Source organism: Ambystoma mexicanum, chromosome 7p (genome assembly GCF_040938575.1).
Source record: "Ambystoma mexicanum isolate Mex_15411 chromosome 7p, UKY_AmexF1_1, whole genome shotgun sequence".
Lineage (NCBI taxonomy): Eukaryota > Metazoa > Chordata > Amphibia > Caudata > Ambystomatidae > Ambystoma > Ambystoma mexicanum.
Window position 1 is genome coordinate 980,997,568 of NC_090939.1, and position 22,338 is coordinate 981,019,905.

Sequence of the window (22,338 nt, forward strand, 5' to 3'; positions counted from 1 at the left end):
TAGAGGTAGGATCTCAGGTTTGGTATTAGAGGCATTGAGATATCACATCTCATGCTATCAGAAGGGTCTCAGGATTGGAATGGGAAGGAGTTGTATATCACATCTCATGCCAAAGGGAGGGTCTTAGGTTTGGAAGGGGAAGGATTTGAATATCACATCACATGTTATAGGAAGGATCTCAGGTTTGGTATTAGAGGCATTGAGATATCACATCTCATGCTATCGGAAGGGTCTCAGGATTGGAATGGGAAGGAGTTGGATATCACATCTCATGCTATAGGAAGGGTCTCAGGTTTGGAACGGGAAGGAGTTGGATATCACATCTCGTGTTATAGGAAGAGTCTCAGGTTTGGTATAAGCATTGAGATATCACATCTCTGCAATTGGAAGTGTCTCAGGATTGGGATGGGAAGGATTTGGATATCACATCTCATGCTATAGGAAGGGTCTCAGGTTTGGAACGGGAAGGAGTTGGATATCACATCTCATGTTATAGGAAGAGTCTCGGGTTTGGTATAAGCATTGAGATATCAAATCTCTGCAATCGGAAGTGTCTCAGGATTGGAACGGGAAGGAGTTGGATATCCCATCTCATGTTATAGGACTGGTCTCAGGTTTGGTATTAGAAGCATTGAGATATCACATCGCATGCTGTAGGAAGGGTCTCAGGTTTGGAATGGGAAGGAATTGGATATCACATCTCATGTCATAGGAAGGATCTCAGGTTTGGTATTAGAAGCATTGAGATATCACATCTCATGCTATAGGAATGGTCTCAGGATTGGAATGGGAAGGAGTTGGATATTACATTGTTGCTATGGGAAGGGTCTCATGTTTGGAATTGGAAGGAGTTGGATATCACATATGCTATAGGAAGGGTCTCAGGTTTGGAATGGGAAGGAGTTGGATATCACATCTCATGTTATAGGAAGGGTCTCAGGTTGGTATACGCATTGAGATATCACATCTCTGCTATCGGAAGGGTCTCAGGATTGGAATGGGAAGGAGTTGGATATCCCATCTCATGTTATAGGAAGGGTCTCAGGTTTGGTATTAGAAGCATTGAGATATCACATCTCATGCTATAGGAAGGGTCTCAGGATTGGAATGGGGAGGACTTGGATGTCACATCTCATGCTATAGGGAGGGTCTCAAGTTTGATATTAGAAGCATTGAGATAACAAATCTCATGATATCGGAAGGGTCTCAGGATTGGAATGGGAAGGAGTTGGATATCACATCTCATGATAAAGGAAGGGTCTAAGGTTTGGAAGGGGAAGGATTTGGATATCACATCTCATGTTATAGGACGGGTCTCAGGTTTGGTATTAGAAGCATTGAGATATCAAGTCTCATGGTATAGGAAGGGTCTCAGAATTGGAATGGGAAGGAGTTGGATATCACATCTCAAGCTACAGGAAGGGTCTCAGGATTGGAATGGGAAGGAGTTTGATATCACATCTTATGCCATAGTATGGGTCTCAGGTTTGGTAGAAGCATTGGGATATCACATCTCATGCTATTGGAAGGGTCTCAGGTTGGAATGGGAAGGATTTGGATATCACATTTCATGTTATAGGAAGGGTCTCAGGATTGGAATGGGAAGGACTTGGATATCATATCTCATGCTATAGGAAGGCTCTCAGGTTTGGAAGGGGAAGGAGTTGGATATCACATTTCATGTTAGAGGAAGGATCTCAGGTTTGGTATTAGAGGCCTTGAGATATCACATCTCATGCTATAGGAAGGGTCTCAGGATTGGAATGGGAAGGAATTGGATATCACATCTCAAGCTATAGGAAGGGTCTCAGGTTTGGTATAAGCATTGAGATATCACATCTCATGCTATAGGAAGGGTCTCAGGATTGGAATGGGAAGGAGTTGGATATCACATCTCATGTTATAGGAAAGATCTCAGGTTTGGTATTAGAAGCATTGAGACATCACATCTCATGTTATAGGAAGGGTCTTAGGATTGGAATGGGAAGAAGTTGGATATCACATCTCATGCTATAGGAAGGGTCTCAGGTTTGGTATAAGCATTGAGATATCACATCTCATGCTATAGGAAGGGTCTCAGGATTGGAATGGGAAGGAGTTGTATATGACATCTCATGCCATAGGAAGGGTCTCAGGTTTGGTATAAGCATTGAGATATCACATCACATGCTATAGGAAGGGTCTCAGGATTGGAATGGGAAGGACTTGAATATCACATCTCATGCTATAGGCAGGGTCTCAAGTTTGATATTAGAAGCATTGAGATAACAAATCTCATGATATCGGAAGGGTCTCAGGATTGGAATGGGAAGGAGTTGGATATCACATCTCATGATAAAGGAAGGGTCTAAGGTTTGGAAGGGGAAGGATTTGGATATCACATCTCATGTTATAGGACGGGTCTCAGGTTTGGTATTAGAAGCATTGAGATATCAAGTCTCATGGTATAGGAAGGGTCTCAGGATTGGAATGGGAAGGAGTTGTATATGACATCTCAGGCCATAGGAAGGGTCTCAGATTTGGTATAAGCATTGAGATATCACATCTCATGATATCGGAAGGGTCTCAGGATTGGAATGGGAAGGAGTTGGATATCACATTCATGTTATAGGAAGAGTCTCAGGTTTGGTATAAGCATTGAGATATCAAATCTCTGCAATCGGAAGTGTCTCAGGATTGGAACGGGAAGGAGTTGGATATCCCATCTCATGTTATAGGACTGGTCTCAGGTTTGGTATTAGAAGCATTGAGATATCACATCGCATGCTGTAGGAAGGGTCTCAGGTTTGGAATGGGAAGGAATTGGATATCACATCTCATGTCATAGGAAGGATCTCAGGTTTGGTATTAGAAGCATTGAGATATCACATCTCATGCTATAGGAATGGTCTCAGGATTGGAATGGGAAGGAGTTGGATATTACATTCTTGCTATGGGAAGGGTCTCATGTTTGGAATTGGAAGGAGTTGGATATCACATATGCTATAGGAAGGGTCTCAGGTTTGGAATGGGAAGGAGTTGGATATCACATCTCATGTTATAGGAAGGGTCTCAGGTTGGTATACGCATTGAGATATCACATCTCTGCTATCGGAAGGGTCTCAGGATTGGAATGGGAAGGAGTTGGATATCCCATCTCATGTTATAGGAAGGGTCTCAGGTTTGGTATTAGAAGCATTGAGATATCACATCTCATGCTATAGGAAGGGTCTCAGGATTGGAATGGTGAGGACTTGGATGTCACATCTCATGCTATAGGGAGGGTCTCAAGTTTGATATTAGAAGCATTGAGATAACAAATCTCATGATATCGGAAGGGAATGGGAAGGAGTTTGATATCACATCTTATGCCATAGTATGGGTCTCAGGTTTGGTAGAAGCATTGGGATATCACATCTCATGCTATTGGAAGGGTCTCAGGTTGGAATGGGAAGGATTTGGATATCACATTTCATGTTATAGGAAGGGTCTCAGGATTGGAATGGGAAGGACTTGGATATCATATCTCATGCTATAGGAAGGCTCTCAGGTTTGGAAGGGGAAGGAGTTGGATATCACATTTCATGTTAGAGGAAGGGTCTCAGGTTTGGTATAAGCATTGAGATATCACATCTCATGCTATAGGAAGGGTCTCAGGATTGGAATGGGAAGGAGTTGGATATCACATCTCATATTATAGGAAAGATCTCAGGTTTGGTATTAGAAGCATTGAGACATCACATCTCATGTTATAGGAAGGGTCTTAGGATTGGAATGGGAAGAAGTTGGATATCACATCTCATGCTATAGGAAGGGTCTCAGGTTTGGTATAAGCATTGAGATATCACATCTCATGCTATAGGAAGGGTCTCAGGATTGGAATGGGAAGGAGTTGTATATGACATCTCATGCTATAGGAAGGGTCTCAGGTTTGGTATAAGCATTGAGATATCACATCACATGCTATAGGAAGGGTCTCAGGATTGGAATGGGAAGGACTTGAATATCACATCTCATGCTATAGGCAGGGTCTCAAGTTTGATATTAGAAGCATTGAGATAACAAATCTCATGATATCGGAAGGGTCTCAGGATTGGAATGGGGAGGACTTGGATGTCACATCTCATGCTATAGGGAGGGTCTCAAGTTTGATATTAGAAACATTGAGATAACAAATGTCATGATATCGGAAGGGTCTCAGGATTGGAATGGGAAGGAGTTGGATATCACATCTCATGATAAAGGAAGGGTCCAAGGTTTGGAAGGGGAAGGATTTGGATATCACATCTCATGTTATAGGACGGGTCTCAGGTTTGGTATTAGAAGCATTGAGATATCAAGTCTCATGGTATAGAAAGGGTCTCAGAATTGGAATGGGAAGAAGTTGGATATCACATCTCAAGCTATAGGAAGGGTCTCAGGATTGGAATGGGAAGGAGTTTGATATCACATCTCATGCCATAGTATGGGTCTCAGATTTGGTAGAAGCATTGGGATATCACATCTCATGCTATCGGAATGGTATCAGTATTGGATTTGGAAGGAGTTGGATATCCCATCTCATGCTATAGGAAGGGTCTCAGGATTGGAATGGGAAGGACTTGGATATCACATCTCATGCTATAGGCAGGGTCTCAGGTTTGGAAAGGGAAGGAGATGGATATCACATTTCATGTTAGAGGTAGGATCTCAGGTTTGGTATTAGAGGCATTGAGATATCACATCTCATGCTATCAGAAGGGTCTCAGGATTGGAATGGGAAGGAGTTGGATATCACATCTCATGCTAAAGGGAGGGTCTCAGGTTTGGAAGGGGAAGGATTTGGAAATCACATCTCATATTATAGGAAGGATCTCAGGTTTGGTATTAGAAGCATTGAGATATCACATCTCATGCTATCGGAAGGATCTCAGGTTTGGTATAAGAGGCATTGAGATATCACATCTCATGCTATCATAAGGGTCTCAGGATTGGAATGGGAAGGAGTTGGATATCACATCTCATGTTATAGGAAGGATCTCAGGTTTGGTATTAGAAGCATTGAGACATCACATCTCATGCTATAGGAAGGGTCTCAGGATTGGAATGGGAAGGAGGTGTATATGACATCTCAGGCCATAGGAAGAGTCTCAGGTTTGATATAAACATTGAGATATCACATCTCTGCTATCGGAAGGGTCTCAGGATTGGAATGGGAAGGAGTTGGATATCCCATCTGAGTTGGATCTCCCATCTCATGTTATAGGAAGGGTCTCAGGTTTGGTATTAGAAGCATTGAGATATCACATCTCATGCTATAGGAAGGGTCTCAGGATTGGAATGGGGAGGACTTGGATGTCACATCTCATGCTATAGGGAGGGTCTCAAGTTTGATATTAGAAGCATTGAGATAACAAATCTCATGATATCGGAAGGGTCTCAGGATTGGAATGGGAAGGAGTTGGATATCACATCTCATGATAAAGGAAGGGTCTAAGGTTTGGAAGGGGAAGGATTTGGATATCACATCTCATGTTATAGGACGGGTCTCAGGTTTGGTATTAGAAGCATTGAGATATCAAGTCTCATGGTATAGGAAGGGTCTCAGAATTGGAATGGGAAGAAGTTGGATATCACATCTCAAGCTATAGGAAGGGTCTCAGGATTGGAATGGGGAGGAGTTTGGTATCACATCTCATGCCATAGTATGGGTCTCAGATTTGGTAGAAGCATTGGGATATCACATCTCATGCTATCGGAATGGTATCAGTATTGGATTTGGAAGGAGTTGGATATCCCATCTCATGCTATAGGAAAGGTCTCAGGTTGGAATGGGATGGAGTTGGATATCACATTTCATGTTATAGGAAGGGTCTCAGGTTTGGAATGGGAAGGAATTGGATATCACATCTCATGTTATAGGAAGGATCTCTGGTTTGGTATTAGAACCATTGTAATATCACATCTCATGCTATAGGAAGGGTCTCAGGATTGGAATGCGAAGGATTTGGATATCACATCTCATGCTAAAGGAAGGGTCTCAGGTTTGGTAGAAGCGTTGAGATATCACATCTCTGCTATCGGAAGGGTCTCAGGATTGGATTGGGAAGGAGTTGGATATCCCTTCCCATGCTATAGGAAGGGTCTCAGGATTTGAATGGCAAGGAGTTGGATATCACATATCATGCCATAGGAAGGGTCTCAGGTTTGGTATAAGCATTGAGATATCACATCTCTGCTATCGGAAGGGTCTCCGGATTGGATTGGTAAGGAGTTGGATATCCCTTCTCATGCTATAGGAAGTGTCTCAGGTTGGAATGGGAAGGAGTTGGATATCACATCTCATGTTATAGGAAGGGTCTCAGGATTGGAATGGGAAGGATTTGGATATCACATCTCTTGCTATAGGAAGGGTCTCAGGATTGGAATGGGTAGGAGTTGGATATTACATTCTTGCTATAGGAAGGGTCTCATGTTTGGAATGGAAGGAGTTGGATATCACATATGCTATAGGAAGTGTCTCAGGTTTGGAACGGGAAGGAGTTGGATATCACATCTCATGTTAGAAGAAGGATCTCAGGTTTGGTATTAGAGGCCTTGAGATATCACATCTCATGCTATAGGAAGGGTCTCAGGTTTGGTATAAGCATTGAGATATCACATCTCATGCTATAGGAAGGGTCCCAGCATTGGAATGGGAAGGAGTTGTATATGACATCTCATGCCATAAGAAGGGTCTCAGGTTTGGTATAAGCATTGAGATATCACATCACATGCTATAGGAAGGGTCTCAGGATTGGAATGGGAAGGACTTGGATATCACAGCTCATGCTATAGGCAGGGTCTCAGGTTTGGAAAGGGAAGGAGATGGATATCACATTTCATGTTAGAGGTAGGATCTCAGGTTTGGTATTAGAGGCATTGAGATATCACATCTCATGCTATCAGAAGGGTCTCAGGATTGGAATGGGAAGGAGTTGTATATCACATCTCATGCCAAAGGGAGGGTCTTAGGTTTGGAAGGGGAAGGATTTGAATATCACATCACATGTTATAGGAAGGATCTCAGGTTTGGTATTAGAGGCATTGAGATATCACATCTCATGCTATCGGAAGGGTCTCAGGATTGGAATGGGAAGGAGTTGGATATCACATCTCATGCTATAGGAAGGGTCTCAGGTTTGGAACGGGAAGGAGTTGGATATCACATCTCGTGTTATAGGAAGAGTCTCAGGTTTGGTATAAGCATTGAGATATCACATCTCTGCAATTGGAAGTGTCTCAGGATTGGGATGGGAAGGATTTGGATATCACATCTCATGCTATAGGAAGGGTCTCAGGTTTGGAACGGGAAGGAGTTGGATATCACATCTCATGTTATAGGAAGAGTCTCAGGTTTGGTATAAGCATTGAGATATCAAATCTCTGCAATCGGAAGTGTCTCAGGATTGGAACGGGAAGGAGTTGGATATCCCATCTCATGTTATAGGACTGGTCTCAGGTTTGGTATTAGAAGCATTGAGATATCACATCGCATGCTGTAGGAAGGGTCTCAGGTTTGGAATGGGAAGGAATTGGATATCACATCTCATGTCATAGGAAGGATCTCAGGTTTGGTATTAGAAGCATTGAGATATCACATCTCATGCTATAGGAATGGTCTCAGGATTGGAATGGGAAGGAGTTGGATATTACATTCTTGCTATGGGAAGGGTCTCATGTTTGGAATTGGAAGGAGTTGGATATCACATATGCTATAGGAAGGGTCTCAGGTTTGGAATGGGAAGGAGTTGGATATCACATCTCATGTTATAGGAAGGGTCTCAGGTTGGTATACGCATTGAGATATCACATCTCTGCTATCGGAAGGGTCTCAGGATTGGAATGGGAAGGAGTTGGATATCCCATCTCATTTTATAGGAAGGGTCTCAGGTTTGGTATTAGAAGCATTGAGATATCACATCTCATGCTATAGGAAGGGTCTCAGGATTGGAATGGGGAGGACTTGGATGTCACATCTCATGCTATAGGGAGGGTCTCAAGTTTGATATTAGAAGCATTGAGATAACAAATCTCATGATATCGGAAGGGTCTCAGGATTGGAATGGGAAGGAGTTGGATATCACATCTCATGATAAAGGAAGGGTCTAAGGTTTGGAAGGGGAAGGATTTGGATATCACATCTCATGTTATAGGACGGGTCTCAGGTTTGGTATTAGAAGCATTGAGATATCAAGTCTCATGGTATAGGAAGGGTCTCAGAATTGGAATGGGAAGAAGTTGGATATCACATCTCAAGCTATAGGAAGGGTCTCAGGATTGGAATGGGGAGGAGTTTGGTATCACATCTCATGCCATAGTATGGGTCTCAGATTTGGTAGAAGCATTGGGATATCACATCTCATGCTATCGGAATGGTATCAGTATTGGATTTGGAAGGAGTTGGATATCCCATCTCATGCTATAGGAAAGGTCTCAGGTTGGAATGGGATGGAGTTGGATATCACATTTCATGTTATAGGAAGGGTCTCAGGTTTGGAATGGGAAGGAATTGGATATCACATCTCATGTTATAGGAAGGATCTCTGGTTTGGTATTAGAACCATTGTAATATCACATCTCATGCTATAGGAAGGGTCTCAGGATTGGAATGCGAAGGATTTGGATATCACATCTCATGCTAAAGGAAGGGTCTCAGGTTTGGTAGAAGCGTTGAGATATCACATCTCTGCTATCGGAAGGGTCTCAGGATTGGATTGGGAAGGAGTTGGATATCCCTTCCCATGCTATAGGAAGGGTCTCAGGATTTGAATGGCAAGGAGTTGGATATCACATATCATGCCATAGGAAGGGTCTCAGGTTTGGTATAAGCATTGAGATATCACATCTCTGCTATCGGAAGGGTCTCCGGATTGGATTGGGAAGGAGTTGGATATCCCTTCTCATGCTATAGGAAGTGTCTCAGGTTGGAATGGGAAGGAGTTGGATATCACATCTCATGTTATAGGAAGGGTCTCAGGATTGGAATGGGAAGGATTTGGATATCACATCTCTTGCTATAGGAAGGGTCTCAGGATTGGAATGGGTAGGAGTTGGATATTACATTCTTGCTATAGGAAGGGTCTCATGTTTGGAATGGAAGGAGTTGGATATCACATATGCTATAGGAAGTGTCTCAGGTTTGGAACGGGAAGGAGTTGGATATCACATCTCATGTTAGAAGAAGGATCTCAGGTTTGGTATTAGAGGCCTTGAGATATCACATCTCATGCTATAGGAAGGGTCTCAGGTTTGGTATAAGCATTGAGATATCACATCTCATGCTATAGGAAGGGTCCCAGCATTGGAATGGGAAGGAGTTGTATATGACATCTCATGCCATAAGAAGGGTCTCAGGTTTGGTATAAGCATTGAGATATCACATCACATGCTATAGGAAGGGTCTCAGGATTGGAATGGGAAGGACTTGGATATCACAGCTCATGCTATAGGCAGGGTCTCAGGTTTGGAAAGGGAAGGAGATGGATATCACATTTCATGTTAGAGGTAGGATCTCAGGTTTGGTATTAGAGGCATTGAGATATCACATCTCATGCTATCAGAAGGGTCTCAGGATTGGAATGGGAAGGAGTTGTATATCACATCTCATGCCAAAGGGAGGGTCTTAGGTTTGGAAGGGGAAGGATTTGAATATCACATCACATGTTATAGGAAGGATCTCAGGTTTGGTATTAGAGGCATTGAGATATCACATCTCATGCTATCGGAAGGGTCTCAGGATTGGAATGGGAAGGAGTTGGATATCACATCTCATGCTATAGGAAGGGTCTCAGGTTTGGAACGGGAAGGAGTTGGATATCACATCTCGTGTTATAGGAAGAGTCTCAGGTTTGGTATAAGCATTGAGATATCACATCTCTGCAATTGGAAGTGTCTCAGGATTGGGATGGGAAGGATTTGGATATCACATCTCATGCTATAGGAAGGGTCTCAGGTTTGGAACGGGAAGGAGTTGGATATCACATCTCATGTTATAGGAAGAGTCTCGGGTTTGGTATAAGCATTGAGATATCAAATCTCTGCAATCGGAAGTGTCTCAGGATTGGAACGGGAAGGAGTTGGATATCCCATCTCATGTTATAGGACTGGTCTCAGGTTTGGTATTAGAAGCATTGAGATATCACATCGCATGCTGTAGGAAGGGTCTCAGGTTTGGAATGGGAAGGAATTGGATATCACATCTCATGTCATAGGAAGGATCTCAGGTTTGGTATTAGAAGCATTGAGATATCACATCTCATGCTATAGGAATGGTCTCAGGATTGGAATGGGAAGGAGTTGGATATTACATTGTTGCTATGGGAAGGGTCTCATGTTTGGAATTGGAAGGAGTTGGATATCACATATGCTATAGGAAGGGTCTCAGGTTTGGAATGGGAAGGAGTTGGATATCACATCTCATGTTATAGGAAGGGTCTCAGGTTGGTATACGCATTGAGATATCACATCTCTGCTATCGGAAGGGTCTCAGGATTGGAATGGGAAGGAGTTGGATATCCCATCTCATGTTATAGGAAGGGTCTCAGGTTTGGTATTAGAAGCATTGAGATATCACATCTCATGCTATAGGAAGGGTCTCAGGATTGGAATGGGGAGGACTTGGATGTCACATCTCATGCTATAGGGAGGGTCTCAAGTTTGATATTAGAAGCATTGAGATAACAAATCACATGATATCGGAAGGGTCTCAGGATTGGAATGGGAAGGAGTTGGATATCACATCTCATGATAAAGGAAGGGTCTAAGGTTTGGAAGGGGAAGGATTTGGATATCACATCTCATGTTATAGGACGGGTCTCAGGTTTGGTATTAGAAGCATTGAGATATCAAGTCTCATGGTATAGGAAGGGTCTCAGAATTGGAATGGGAAGGAGTTGGATATCACATCTCAAGCTACAGGAAGGGTCTCAGGATTGGAATGGGAAGGAGTTTGATATCACATCTTATGCCATAGTATGGGTCTCAGGTTTGGTAGAAGCATTGGGATATCACATCTCATGCTATTGGAAGGGTCTCAGGTTGGAATGGGAAGGATTTGGATATCACATTTCATGTTATAGGAAGGGTCTCAGGATTGGAATGGGAAGGACTTGGATATCATATCTCATGCTATAGGAAGGCTCTCAGGTTTGGAAGGGGAAGGAGTTGGATATCACATTTCATGTTAGAGGAAGGATCTCAGGTTTGGTATTAGAGGCCTTGAGATATCACATCTCATGCTATAGGAAGGGTCTCAGGATTGGAATGGGAAGGAATTGGATATCACATCTCAAGCTATAGGAAGGGTCTCAGGTTTGGTATAAGCATTGAGATATCACATCTCATGCTATAGGAAGGGTCTCAGGATTGGAATGGGAAGGAGTTGGATATCACATCTCATGTTATAGGAAAGATCTCAGGTTTGGTATTAGAAGCATTGAGACATCACATCTCATGTTATAGGAAGGGTCTTAGGATTGGAATGGGAAGAAGTTGGATATCACATCTCATGCTATAGGAAGGGTCTCAGGTTTGGTATAAGCATTGAGATATCACATCTCATGCTATAGGAAGGGTCTCAGGATTGGAATGGGAAGGAGTTGTATATGACATCTCATGCCATAGGAAGGGTCTCAGGTTTGGTATAAGCATTGAGATATCACATCACATGCTATAGGAAGGGTCTCAGGATTGGAATGGGAAGGACTTGAATATCACATCTCATGCTATAGGCAGGGTCTCAAGTTTGATATTAGAAGCATTGAGATAACAAATCTCATGATATCGGAAGGGTCTCAGGATTGGAATGGGAAGGAGTTGGATATCACATCTCATGATAAAGGAAGGGTCTAAGGTTTGGAAGGGGAAGGATTTGGATATCACATCTCATGTTATAGGACGGGTCTCAGGTTTGGTATTAGAAGCATTGAGATATCAAGTCTCATGGTATAGGAAGGGTCTCAGGATTGGAATGGGAAGGAGTTGTATATGACATCTCAGGCCATAGGAAGGGTCTCAGATTTGGTATAAGCATTGAGATATCACATCTCATGATATCGGAAGGGTCTCAGGATTGGAATGGGAAGGAGTTGGATATCACATTCATGATAAAGGAAGGGTCTAAGGTTTGGAAGGGGAAGGATTTGGATATCACATCTCATGTTATAGGACGGGTCTCAGGTTTGGTATTAGAAGCATTGAGATATCAAGTCTCATGGTATAAGAAGGGTCTCAGGATTGGAATGGGAAGGAGTTTGATATCACATCTCATGCCATAGTATGGGACTCAGGTTTGGTAGAAGCATTGGGATATCACATCTCACGCTATCGGAAGGGTATCAGTATTGGATTTGGAAGGAGTTGGATATCCCATCTCATGCTATAGGAAGGGTCTCAGGTTGGAATGGGAAGGAGTTGGATATCACATTTCATGTTATAGGAAGGGTCTCAGGATTGGAATGGGAAGGACTTGGATATCATATCTCATGCTATAGGAAGGCTCTCAGGTTTGGAAGGGGAAGGAGTTGGATATCACATTTCATGTTAGAGGAAGGATCTCAGGTTTGGTATTAGAGGCCTTGAGATATCACATCTCAAGCTATAGGAAGGGTCTCAGGTTTGGTATAAGCATTGAGATATCACATCTCATGCTATAGGAAGGGTCTCAGGATTGGAATGGGAAGAAGTTGGATATCACATCACATGCTATAGGAAGGGTCTCAGGTCTGGTATAAGCATTGAGATATCACATCTCATGCTATAGGAAGGGTCTCAGGATTGGAATGGGAAGGAGTTGTATATGCCATCTCATGCCATAGGAAGGGTCTCAGGTTTTGTATAAGCATTGAGATATCACATCACATGCTATAGGAAGGGTCTCAGGATTGGAATGGGAAGGAGTTGGATATCACATCTCATGCTAAAGGGAGGGTCTCAGGTTTGGAAGGGGAAGGATTTGGAAATCACATCTCATATTATAGGAAGGATCTCAGGTTTGGTATTAGAAGCATTGAGATATCACATCTCATGCCATCGGAAGGATCTCAGGTTTGGTATAAGAGGCATTGAGATATCACATCTCATGCTATCATAAGGGTCTCAGGATTGGAATGGGAAGGAGTTGGATATCACATCTCATGTTATAGGAAGGATCTCAGGTTTGGTATTGGAAGCATTGAGACATCACATCTCATGCTATAGGAAGGGTCTCAGGATTGGAATGGGAAGGAGTTGGATATCACATCTCATGCTATAGGAAGGGTCTCAGATTTGGTATAAGCATTGAGATATCACATCTCATGCTATAGGAAGGGTCTCAGGATTGGAATGGGAAGGAGTTCTATATGACATCTCAGGCCATAGGAAGGGTCTCAGGTTTGATATAAGCATTGAGATATCACATCTCTGCTATCGGAAGGGTCTCAGGATTGGAATGGGAAGGAGTTGGATATCCCATCTGAGTTGGATATCCCATCTCATGTTATAGGAAGGGTCTCAGGTTTGGTATTAGAAGCATTGAGATATCACATCTCATGCTATAGGAAGGGTCTCAGGATTGGAATGGGGAGGACTTGGATGTCACATCTCATGCTATAGGGAGGGTCTCAAGTTTGATATTAGAAACATTGAGATAACAAATGTCATGATATCGGAAGGGTCTCAGGATTGGAATGGGAAGGAGTTGGATATCACATCTCATGATAAAGGAAGGGTCTAAGGTTTGGAAGGGGAAGGATTTGGATATCATATCTCATGTTATAGGACGGGTTTCAGGTTTGGTATTAGAAGCATTGAGATATCAAGTCTCATGGTATAGAAAGGGTCTCAGAATTGGAATGGGAAGAAGTTGGATATCACATCTCAAGCTATAGGAAGGGTCTCAGGATTGGAATGGGAAGGAGTTTGATATCACATCTCATGCCATAGTATGGGTCTCAGATTTGGTAGAAGCATTGGGATATCACATCTCATGCTATCGGAATGGTATCAGTATTGGATTTGGAAGGAGTTGGATATCCCATCTCATGCTATAGGAAGGGTCTCAGGATTGGAATGGGAAGGACTTGGATATCACATCTCATGCTATAGGCAGGGTCTCAGGTTTGGAAAGGGAAGGAGATGGATATCACATTTCATGTTAGAGGTAGGATCTCAGGTTTGGTATTAGAGGCATTGAGATATCACATCTCATGCTATCAGAAGGGTCTCAGGATTGGAATGGGAAGGAGTTGGATATCACATCTCATGCTAAAGGGAGGGTCTCAGATTTGGAAGGGGAAGGATTTGGAAATCACATCTCATATTATAGGAAGGATCTCAGGTTTGGTATTAGAAGCATTGAGATATCACATCTCATGCTATCGGAAGGATCTCAGGTTTGGTATAAGAGGCATTGAGATATCACATCTCATGCTATCATAAGGGTCTCAGGATTGGAATGGGAAGGAGTTGGATATCACATCTCATGTTATAGGAAGGATCTCAGGTTTGGTATTAGAAGCATTGAGACATCACATCTCATGCTATAGGAAGGGTCTCAGGATTGGAATGGGAAGGAGTTGTATATGACATCTCAGGCCATAGGAAGGGTCTCAGGTTTGATATAAGCATTGAGATATCACATCTCTGCTATCGGAAGGGTCTCAGGATTGGAATGGGAAGGAGTTGGATATCCCATCTGAGTTGGATATCCCATCTCATGTTATAGGAAGGGTCTCAGGTTTGGTATTAGAAGCATTGAGATATCACATCTCATGCTATAGGAAGGGTCTCAGGATTGGAATGGGGAGGACTTGGATGTCACATCTCATGCTATAGGGAGGGTCTCAAGTTTGATATTAGAAGCATTGAGATAACAAATCTCATGATATCGGAAGGGTCTCAGGATTGGAATGGGAAGGAGTTGGATATCACATCTCATGATAAAGGAAGGGTCTAAGGTTTGGAAGGGGAAGGATTTGGATATCACATCTCATGTTATAGGACGGGTCTCAGGTTTGGTATTAGAAGCATTGAGATATCAAGTCTCATGGTATAGGAAGGGTCTCAGAATTGGAATGGGAAGAAGTTGGATATCACATCTCAAGCTATAGGAAGGGTCTCAGGATTGGAATGGGAAGGAGTTTGGTATCACATCTCATGCCATAGTATGGGTCTCAGATTTGGTAGAAGCATTGGGATATCACATCTCATGCTATCGGAATGGTATCAGTATTGGATTTGGAAGGAGTTGGATATCCCATCTCATGCTATAGGAAAGGTCTCAGGTTGGAATGGGATGGAGTTGGATATCACATTTCATGTTATAGGAAGGGTCTCAGGTTTGGAATGGGAAGGAATTAGATATCACATCTCATGTTATAGGAAGGATCTCTGGTTTGGTATTAGAACCATTGAGATATCACATCTCATGCTATAGGAAGGGTCTCAGGATTGGAATGCGAAGGATTTGGATATCACATCTCATGCTAAAGGAAGGGTCTCAGGTTTGGTAGAAGCGTTGAGATATCACATCTCTGCTATCGGAAGGGTCTCAGGATTGGATTGGGAAGGAGTTGGATATCCCTTCCCATGCTATAGGAAGGGTCTCAGGATTTGAATGGCAAGGAGTTGGATATCACATATCATGCCATAGGAAGGGTCTCAGGTTTGGAATAAGCATTGAGATATCACATCTCTGCTATCGGAAGGGTCTCCGGATTGGATTGGGAAGGAGTTGGATATCCCTTCTCATGCTATAGGAAGTGTCTCAGGATTGAAATGGGAAGGATTTGGATATCACATCTCTTGCTATAGGAAGGGTCTCAGGATTGGAATGGGTAGGAGTTGGATATTACATTCTTGCTATAGGAAGGGTCTCATGTTTGGAATGGAAGGAGTTGGATATCACATATGCTATAGGAAGTGTCTCAGGTTTGGAACGGGAAGGAGTTGGATATCACATCTCATGTTAGAAGAAGGATCTCAGGTTTGGTATTAGAGGCCTTGAGATATCACATCTCATGCTATAGGAAGGGTCTCAGGATTGGAATGGGAAGGACTTGGATATCACAGCTCATGCTATAGGCAGGGTCTCAGGTTTGGAAAGGGAAGGAGATGGATATCACATTTCATGTTAGAGGTAGGATCTCAGGTTTAGTATTAGAGGCATTGAGATATCACATCTCATGCTATCAGAAGGGTCTCAGGATTGGAATGGGAAGGAGTTGTATATCACATCTCATGCCAAAGGGAGGGTCTTAGGTTTGGAAGGGGAAGGATTTGAATATCACATCACATGTTATAGGAAGGATATCAGGTTTGGTATTAGAGGCATTGAGATATCACATCTCATGCTATCGGAAGGGTCTCAGGATTGGAATGGGAAGGAGTTGGATATCACATCTCATGCTATAGGAAGGGTCTCAGGTTTGGAACGGGAAGGAGTTGGATATCACATCTCGTGTTATAGGAAGAGTCTCAGGTTTGGTATAAGCATTGAGATATCACATCTCTGCAATTGGAAGTGTCTCAGGATTGGGATGGGAAGGATTTGGATATCACATCTCATGCTATAGGAAGGGTCTCAGGTTTGGAACGGGAAGGAGTTGGATATCACATCTCATGTTATAGGAAGAGTCTCAGGTTTGGTATAAGCATTGAGATATCAAATCTCTGCAATCGGAAGTGTCTCAGGATTGGAACGGGAAGGAGTTGGATATCCCATCTCATGTTATAGGACTGGTCTCAGGTTTGGTATTAGAAGCATTGAGATATCACATCGCATGCTGTAGGAAGGGTCTCAGGTTTGGAATGGGAAGGAATTGGATATCACATCTCATGTCATAGGAAGGATCTCAGGTTTGGTATTAGAAGCATTGAGATATCACATCTCATGCTATAGGAATGGTCTCAGGATTGGAATGGGAAGGAGTTGGATATTACATTCTTGCTATGGGAAGGGTCTCATGTTTGGAATTGGAAGGAGTTGGATATCACATATGCTATAGGAAGGGTCTCAGGTTTGGAATGGGAAGGAGTTGGATATCACATCTCATGTTATAGGAAGGGTCTCAGGTTGGTATACGCATTGAGATATCACATCTCTGCTATCGGAAGGGTCTCAGGATTGGAATGGGAAGGAGTTGGATATCCCATCTCATGTTATAGGAAGGGTCTCAGGTTTGGTATTAGAAGCATTGAGATATCACATCTCATGCTATAGGAAGGGTCTCAGGATTGGAATGGGGAGGACTTGGATGTCACATCTCATGCTATAGGGAGGGTCTCAAGTTTGATATTAGAAGCATTGAGATAACAAATCTCATGATATCGGAAGGGTCTCAGGATTGGAATGGGAAGGAGTTGGATATCACATCTCATGATAAAGGAAGGGTCTAAGGTTTGGAAGGGGAAGGATTTGGATATCACATCTCATGTTATAGGACGGGTCTCAGGTTTGGTATTAGAAGCATTGAGATATCAAGTCTCATGGTATAGGAAGGGTCTCAGAATTGGAATGGGAAGGAGTTGGATATCACATCTCAAGCTATAGGAAGGGTCTCAGGATTGGAATGGGAAGGAGTTTGATATCACATCTTATGCCATAGTATGGGTCTCAGGTTTGGTAGAAGCATTGGGATATCACATCTCATGCTATTGGAAGGGTATCAGTATTGGATTTGGAAGGAGTTGGATATCCCATCTCATGCTATAGGAAGGGTCTCAGGTTGGAATGGGAAGGATTTGGATATCACATTTCATGTTATAGGAAGGGTCTCAGGATTGGAATGGGAAGGACTTGGATATCATATCTCATGCTATAGGAAGGCTCTCAGGTTTGGAAGGGGAAGGAGTTGGATATCACATTTCATGTTAGAGGAAGGATCTCAGGTTTGGTATTAGAGGCCTTGAGATATCACATCTCATGCTATAGGAAGGGTCTCAGGATTGGAATGGGAAGGAGTTGGATATCACATCTCAAGCTATAGGAAGGGTCTCAGGTTTGGTATAAGCATTGAGATATCACATCTCATGCTATAGGAAGGGTCTCAGGATTGGAATGGGAAGGAGTTGGATATCACATCTCATATTATAGGAAAGATCTCAGGTTTGGTATTAGAAGCATTGAGACATCACATCTCATGTTATAGGAAGGGTCTTAGGATTGGAATGGGAAGAAGATGGATATCACATCTCATGCTATAGGAAGGGTCTCAGGTTTGGTATAAGCATTGAGATATCACATCTCATGCTATAGGAAGGGTCTCAGGATTGGAATGGGAAGGAGTTGTATATGACATCTCATGCCATTGGAAGGGTCTCTGGTTTGGTATAAGCATTGAGATATCACATCACATGCTATAGGAAGGGTCTCAGGATTGGAATGGGAAGGACTTGAATATCACATCTCATGTTAGAGGTAGGATCTCAGGTTTGGTATTAGAGGCATTGAGATATCACATCTCATGCTATCAGAAGGGTCTCAGGATTGGAATGGGAAGGAGTTGTATATCACATCTCATGCTAAAGGGATGGTCTCAGGTTTGGAAGGGGAAGGATTTGGAAATCACATCTCATGTTATAGGAAGGATCTCAGGTTTGGTATTAGAAGCATTGAGATATCACATCTCATGCTATCGGAAGTATCTCAGGTTTGGTATTAGAGGCATTGAGATATCACATCTCATGCTATCATAAGGGTCTCAGGATTGGAATGGGAAGGAGTTGGATATCACATCTCATGTTATAGGAAGGATCTCAGGTTTGGTATTAGAAGCATTGAGATATCACATCTCATGCTATAGGAAGGGTCTCAGGATTGGAATGGGAAGGAGTTGGATATCACATCTCATGCTATAGGAAGGGTCTCAGATTTGGTATAAGCATTGAGATATCACATCTCATGCTATAGGAAGGGTCTCAGGATTGGAATGGGAAGGAGTTGGATATCACATCTCATGCTATAGGAAGGGTCTCAGGTTTGGAACGGGAAGGAGTTAGATATCACATCTCATGTTATAGGAATAGTCTCAGGTTTGGTATAAGCATTGAGCTATCACATCTCTGCTATCGGTGGTGTCTCAGGATTGGGATGGGAAGGAATTGGATATCACATCTCATGCTATAGGAAGTGTATCAGGTTTGGAACGGGAAGGAGTTGGATATCCCATCTCATGTTATAGGACAGGTCTCAGGTTTGATATTAGAAGCATTGAGATATCACATCTCATGCTATAGGAAGGGTCTCAGGATTGAAATGGGAAGGACTTGGATATCACATCTCATGTTATAGGAAGGGTCTCAGGTTTGGTATTAGAAGCATTGAGATATCACATCTCATGCTATAGGAAGGGTCTCAGGATTGAAATGGGAAGGACTTGGATATCACATCTCATGTTATGGGAAGGGTCTCAGGTTTGGTATTAGAAGCATTGAGATATCACATCTCATGCTATAGGAAGGGTCTCAGGAATGGAATGGGAAGGACTTGGATATCACATCTCATGATAAAGGAAGGGTCTAAGGTTTGGAAGGGGAAGGATTTGGATATCACATCTCATGTTATTGGACCGGTCTCAGGTTTGGTATTAGAAGCATTGAGATATCAAGTCTCATGGTATAGGACGGGAGTTTGATATCACATCTCATGCCATGGTATGGGTCTCAGGTTTTGTAGAAGCATTGGGATATCACATCTCATGCTATCGGAAGGGTATCAGGATTGGTTTTGGAAGGAGTTGGATATCCCATCTCATGCTATAGGAAGGGTCTCAGGTTGGAATGGGAAGGAGTTGGATATGACATCTCATGTTATAGGAAGGGTCTCAGGATTGGAATGGGAAGGACTTGGATATCACATCTCATGCTGTAGGAAGGCTCGCAGGTTTGGAAAGGGAAGGAGTTGGATATCACATTTCATGTTAGAGGTAGGATCTCAGGTTTGGTATTAGAGGCATTGAGATATCACATCTCATGCTATCAGAAGCGTATCAGGATTGGAATGGGAAGGAGTTGGATATCACATCTCATGCTAAAGGGAGGGTCTCAGGTTCGGAAGGGGAAGGATTTGGATATCACATCTCATGTTATAGGAAGGATCTCAGGTTTGGTATTAGAAGCATTGAGATATCACATCTCATGCTATCGGAAGGATCTCAGGTTTGGTATTAGAAGCATTGAGATATCACATCTCATGCTATAGGAAGGGTCTCAGGATTGGAATGGGAAGGAGTTGGATATCACATCTCATGCTATAGGAAGGGTCTCAGGTTTGGAACGGGAAGGAGTTAGATATCACATCTCATGTTATAGGAATAGTCTCAGGTTTGGTATAAGCATTGAGATATCACATCCCTGCTATCGGAGGTGTCTCAGGATTGGGATGGGAAGGAATTGGATATCACATCTCATGCTATAGGAAGGGTATCAGGTTTGGAACGGGAAGGAGTTGGATATCCCATCTCATGTTATACGACAGGTCTCAGGTTTGATATTAGAAGCATTGAGATATCACATCTCTGCTATTGGAAGGGTCTCAGGATTGGAATGGGAAGGACTTGGATATCACATCTCATGCTATAGGAAGGGTCTCAGGATTGGAATGGGAAGGAGTTGGATATCACATCTCATGCTATAGGAAGGGTCTCAGGAATGGAATGGGAAGGACTTGGATATCACATCTCATGATAAAGGAAGGGTCTAAGGTTTGGAAGGGGAAGGATTTGGATATCACATCTCATGTTATTGGACCGGTCTCAGGTTTGGTATTAGAAGCATTGAGATATCAAGTCTCATGGTATGGGACGGGAGTTTGATATCACATCTCATGCCATGGTATGGGTCTCAGGTTTTGTAGAAGCATTGGGATATCACAGCTCATGCTATCGGAAGGGTATCAGGATTGGATTTGGAAGGAGTTGGATATCCCATCTCATGCTATAGGAAGGGTCTCAGGTTGGAATGGGAAGGAGTTGGATATGACATCTCATGTTATAGGAAGGGTCTTAGGATTGGAATGGGAAGAAGATGGATATCACATCTCATGCTATAGGAAGGGTCTCAGGTTTGGTATAAGCATTGAGATATCACATCTCATGCTATAGGAAGGGTCTCAGGATTGGAATGGGAAGGAGTTGTATATGACATCTCATGCCATAGGAAGGGTCTCTGGTTTGGTATAAGCATTGAGATATCACATCACATGCTATAGGAAGGGTCTCAGGATTGGAATGGGAAGGACTTGAATATCACATCTCATGTTAGAGGTAGGATCTCAGGTTTGGTATTAGAGGCATTGAGATATCACATCTCATGCTATCAGAAGGGTCTCAGGATTGGAATGGGAAGGAGTTGTATATCACATCTCATGCTAAAGGGATGGTCTCAGGTTTGGAAGGGGAAGGATTTGGAAATCACATCTCATGTTATAGGAAGGATCTCAGGTTTGGTATTAGAAGCATTGAGATATCACATCTCATGCTATCGGAAGTATCTCAGGTTTGGTATTAGAGGCATTGAGATATCACATCTCATGCTATCATAAGGGTCTCAGGATTGGAATGGGAAGGAGTTGGATATCACATCTCATGTTATAGGAAGGATCTCAGGTTTGGTATTAGAAGCATTGAGATATCACATCTCATGCTATAGGAAGGGTCTCAGGATTGGAATGGGAAGGAGTTGGATATCACATCTCATGCTATAGGAAGGGTCTCAGATTTGGTATAAGCATTGAGATATCACATCTCATGCTATAGGAAGGGTCTCAGGATTGGAATGGGAAGGAGTTGGATATCACATCTCATGCTATAGGAAGGGTCTCAGGTTTGGAACGGGAAGGAGTTAGATATCACATCTCATGTTATAGGAATAGTCTCAGGTTTGGTATAAGCATTGAGCTATCACATCTCTGCTATCGGTGGTGTCTCAGGATTGGGATGGGAAGGAATTGGATATCACATCTCATGCTATAGGAAGTGTATCAGGTTTGGAACGGGAAGGAGTTGGATATCCCATCTCATGTTATAGGACAGGTCTCAGGTTTGATATTAGAAGCATTGAGATATCACATCTCATGCTATAGGAAGGGTCTCAGGATTGAAATGGGAAGGACTTGGATATCACATCTCATGTTATAGGAAGGGTCTCAGGTTTGGTATTAGAAGCATTGAGATATCACATCTCATGCTATAGGAAGGGTCTCAGGATTGAAATGGGAAGGACTTGGATATCACATCTCATGTTATGGGAAGGGTCTCAGGTTTGGTATTAGAAGCATTGAGATATCACATCTCATGCTATAGGAAGGGTCTCAGGAATGGAATGGGAAGGACTTGGATATCACATCTCATGATAAAGGAA